A 4,980-nucleotide genomic window follows, 5' to 3' on the forward strand; every position below is an offset into this window, starting at 1 on the left:
TTCTAGAGAGGCAACATTGGCTCAGTTGTGTAGATACGGAAACCCAAACTCTAAAGATTATTCATCTCCTTTCAGGTTTCAATTATATTTTTTTCCTAGGGTATTTTTCAAATTTATGCAAATAGGTTGAGCGTTTGTGTTATTTTTTTACCTTATGGGGTTTTTCAAATTTACCAGCAGTTTAGTGTATGTGATCTCTTTTTTGTATTCTTCTTTCTACTATTCCTTTTATGATTCCTTTTGTCTCTGCCTTTTGGATTTTTGGGCTTCATTTCTTTTTGTTGATTATTGTTTGTATATGTGGGGTTCTCATTCTTTTTCACTGCACTTCTTGAAATCCCTTCAAATTGTTAAACCTTCTCTTTAGAAAGCACTAATAGGTTTGTTCTTTAAGTAGTGATGCTGAAATAAATTCAATTCAAGGGACTTTTCTATGCAAATAAAAAAAGGTCATGAAAAGATAAAACTAAGTAGTTGGACTTTTGGATCCAAGTGATGGTGATTTCTTTGAAGCTATGGCAATGATGTTCATGCTGGTGACAACAAACAAATTGAAAAAAATCTTTGGTGAAATATCAATGTGTTGCATTTCAACGTTTCATAGGTGAGATTTTGGTAGAAATAGTTACCATAGTTCACAAGGTAAGGAAATTTCATTTATATGTAAGATGATTATAAAATAATTTTAATTTTCACTACCTATAGATATTTTATTCCTGTGGATTGGTGCAGATGGGATTCGTTGAAGTAGTGCGTGCACATTCAGATTTTCTTTTCAAATTCCTATATTCTATTATGCTAAAATTACACTCGCCTTTTTCCTGAATGAATGAGTCGGGATTACACTCTAAAAGTATTATCTAATTGCAACATAGAACACTTACTCTGCAAGTTCACTAGCGGAATTACAGTCTCAAAAGCTATTTTATGTATTATACTTCTATCTGTGGGTACATTTAAGTTTTCTCATGTGCTTGCATTGTTAATATATCAACAAGGTATACTATGATTATAAGTAGTGGAGAAGACTGCCTGCTATATCACTATCAAAAAAAAAAAATGAATATTCAAAGATGAATTATTGAGATGTTATTCAATGCTACTGGTTGATTTAATCGTTCCTATTCACAAATACATTGATCTTGAAATTAAATTAGAATTTCAGTTGCAATTAGTTATGTGGACTACTTTAAAATGCCACATATTAAGTTTAGAAGGACTGCAATCTTATGGACTCTGTGACCTTATGTCTAACCCGTTGTGCATTAGTATAAGATACAAATTTAAAAAAAGAGATCAATTTTTTCTCTTCTAAATGATCGATAAGATACAAATTTAAAAAAAGAGATCAATTTTTTCTCTTCTAACTTCTAAGTGCATTTATTTTTGCTACCTTACGCATGAAATTATGTTATGTGCAAGTGCAACAATAATGATAAATTCTTTAGGAATACGACTTCTTTTTCTTTATCGATAAACGATAAATTCTTTAGGACCTGATTAGACGACAATATGTAAGTATAATCGCAAGATGATGAATGATGTCAATTCAGTTGTTGCACCTGTTGGTAGCACTATTACGGCAACACCTTTGCTAGGAAGGAGAGAGAAAAAACATGTGAGGAAGATCGAGTCAGATGAGGTTAGATGCTTTCCCACTTCAAAAGTCCTGTCTATGTTGTCTTTTGTTGTCTGTCTGTTGAATAGTGTTAGTTTATTTCTTTAATTTCTTTTGGTTTAACAATGCTTCTATTGTTACTATGTCAGCGAGGCATACCCTGACCAAACGTAATAAGGAAATGGCCTACTATGTCACTATAAAAAAATATGGATGTTGAAAGGACATGAATTTTTGAGATGGAACATCAAATGATACCAGCTGGTTCAAAACATCATGTGAGGTTGTTAATACTTAGGAGTATGAAGAAATGGAGAGATGATTACTTACTTAAAGGATTGATCTTATAATTAACTCTACAAGTTATGTTTATGTTTACGGTATATTGATTTTTATACACATGTTTTTTTCACACTTCATAGTTTCATGCAAATACACACTGAGAACGTTTGGTTATTTTAGACCTTTCAAGCAATGCCACTAATAAAATTAAAAATAATAAATAGAAAAAAGCAATTCGAAGGTTTGTTTGTTTAATTTATTCCCTATCCCTAAAATCTGATTTCTTAATTCTAATTCATTCTAATCCACCCAAATTAGATTTCATATTGACAGGATTTGAACTTTCAGATCTTAGTGAGTTTATCTTATCTTTTAGGATAAGTTTTGCACATTTTTCTTACTGTACCTTTTCTTGGTGTAGTTTTGAAAATAAATGTGTTAATTATAGTCTGGTGTGATTACGGTGTGAAGTTGACCTTAAATTTCTTTTAAAAAATGCGATTGTTACCAAATTTATTTAGCTGTGTTGCTGTGTGTATTCATTTTGCTTTTATATTTTCACTCTGTTTAGCATTTTTTTGTTTTGTTTACAGTAGCTTTTCTTGGTGTAGTTCTGAAAGTTAAGCATAGTCTGATGTGATTACGGTGTGAACTTGACCTAAATTTCCTTAAAAGATGCGATTTTTACTGAATTTGTTAGCTGTGTTTCTATGTGAATTTACTTTGTTTATACAACTACTATGTTTTGCATATTTTTGTTATGTTTAAATTAGTTGTGTTTGGTGCAGAAAATATTTCTTTTTTGGGTTTAGTAGCTGCTGAATTTAGTCCATTGTCGTTGTGCTAAATTTAGTTCGCTGAATTTACTTAGAACATAATCTAAGTAGCGGAAGTCAAATTAATGAACGATACGAACCTAACATCTTCACATACACGGTGTCATGGAGCATCTAAGACTATCCATCGGTAACGTTGTATTTCCAACCGTTCGAAAACAAGTATGCTTGGTAGTTCTATGGTGCTTCAACAAATTGACAGTTTTGCATTTGTAGCTTGGATAGAGGTTTGGCTACGTGCTCTTTATAAAAAGAAGAAAAATTTAGATATTTTTTTCATCTAGATGCTCCTACATTTTTTGTATCAAAACTCATGTTGTTTCTTTTGTAGTATTGTATGTGCTGAAAGTGAGATGATGTCTTCTTTACAAACTCCATCAAGAAAAGCATATCAGAAAGTGGATCGTTTGTGCTATAAGATGGTGATGATTGGAATGCAAAACTATCTACCAAGAGAAGCAAATCCGTAGGCAGATCTTCAATGCAAGAACATGATGATGAGTTGAATGCGAAACTATCCAGCAATAGGGTTCGGAGAGTGATTAAGAAGGAAAAAAACACGAGTTCTTCACTTATAGGAGACTGTAGTAACTAAATGCACACTTTTATTTCAGTCAGGTTTATTTCTTTTTTAAACATTTGTTTTACAATGTCTATAAGCTATTATGGATATGAACAACTTTTATATTGTCGTTGTTGCTGTTGGTATTGGGCATTGTCTTCATAACAATACGTGTTTTCATTATTCTATATAACGCTTTTCACCCTATATTCATGCAAATTGAGTTATTAGTTTGCCTCCGAAAAATACCAACGTCGTCTTTACAAATATTTTAACGCATATGATCTCGGAAGTATGTGCAAAATAATAAATAATAAACCTTTGTGCTACGAAAAAAAAAACGAGTCTCTCTGTATCAGTTACTAATTTTTAAGCAATTGTTTACTGTTTTTTAATATGATATAACATATCTTTCGATGAATGTGAAATTGAATGCGTTCTTGAAGGCTAATTCTTAGCATAATTGAAATACCTGTTGAGTTTTGGCGCTGCACTAAATTTTAGCTACTACACCAATTTCTTTTCATGGATTTTCACCCTGCATTCAGGGAAAGTGAGTTATTAATTTGCCTCTGAAGCACCCCCAACGTTATCACAAATAAAGAAGAAAACAACCACTCTATTTCAATTTTTTTGTCTTACTTTCCTTTTTAGTACGTTACAAAAAGAATGTCTCTTTCCCTTTTTGGCAACTCTTTAGTTACAACTTTTCACATGGCATGTTTAAGACTATAAGATTAAAGGACATTTTGGTACATGTTACTTAATTTTAGTTTAAGACCACAAGCTTCAAAAAAAATTCTTTATTTTTTTAAACTCCGTATCAAGTTAAAAACTGACAAACAAATTGAAACGGAAGGAGTAAAAAAATACTCAGCTATATAAGATATTATTTTAGCTATAAAAAATGAGTGAACACAACTGTAAAATACAACATTGATAAGTTCATTGCTTTCCAAATCTTAAGTAGTAAATTTTAACGCCGCGCATCGCGCGGGTTCTAATACTAGTGTTACTAATCTAGTAGGCGAACCCTTACCAACCAACCCAATAAACAGTCAGTTTATAATAATCAATTTCTTAGTGTTTGCAATATTTAAAAAGTAAATGCTCAACATACTCTGTTATTAATATAAGAAACTGAAAACTCCCCCGGATCTATTCTAGACAGGTACAAGAGCTCCTACTACACAAGGAAAATCAAATAAAATGACCCAGCCTCTGCCTGGAGTGAGATGAGCAAGGCCGTAGGAAGATGCCTGATAATCCACACGAAGTAACTTCAACTTAAACCTGCAACACATCTACACCCAAAAGGGATGTAGCAAGAGTAGTATCAGTACACTACTCGAACTGGTAAGCATCATAAGTTGATTAAGATTAGTTCACGCAACACAATATAAAGTCAATAAGATAAACAGAGCAGTCAAGACTATCATGATTCTCAAACTAAGTTATTCACTCTCGGGAACTTACCTTTCTACTCCCGATTATTTAATTCTTTTATCCCCATGGGAATACCGTTTATCTAACTAGTCATCGTAGTCCCATTTTGCATTCCCTTAAGCCAATTGATTAAGTCTCACCCCCTTATTTGCATTAACCCTAGTTCTTAACTTTTAGCCGTAGAACATTTCTATCCAGTTCACTCACTAAGATATGACATACCTATAGAATAGTCT

The 4,980-nt window shown here is 32.2% G+C and overlaps 1 long non-coding RNA gene across 1 annotated transcript; it reads left to right on the forward strand.

Annotated features, from left to right (window-relative positions):
• Positions 1-1,288: 1,288 nt before the first annotated feature.
• LOC132045874 (uncharacterized) lies at positions 1,289-3,505 on the forward strand. Its single transcript, XR_009412552.1, has 2 exons — positions 1,289-1,642; positions 3,068-3,505. It is a non-coding gene; the product is annotated as an uncharacterized LOC132045874 (long non-coding RNA).
• Positions 3,506-4,980: the final 1,475 nt, after the last annotated feature.

Source organism: Lycium ferocissimum, unplaced genomic scaffold, assembly GCF_029784015.1.
Source record: "Lycium ferocissimum isolate CSIRO_LF1 unplaced genomic scaffold, AGI_CSIRO_Lferr_CH_V1 ctg8353, whole genome shotgun sequence".
Lineage (NCBI taxonomy): Eukaryota > Viridiplantae > Streptophyta > Magnoliopsida > Solanales > Solanaceae > Lycium > Lycium ferocissimum.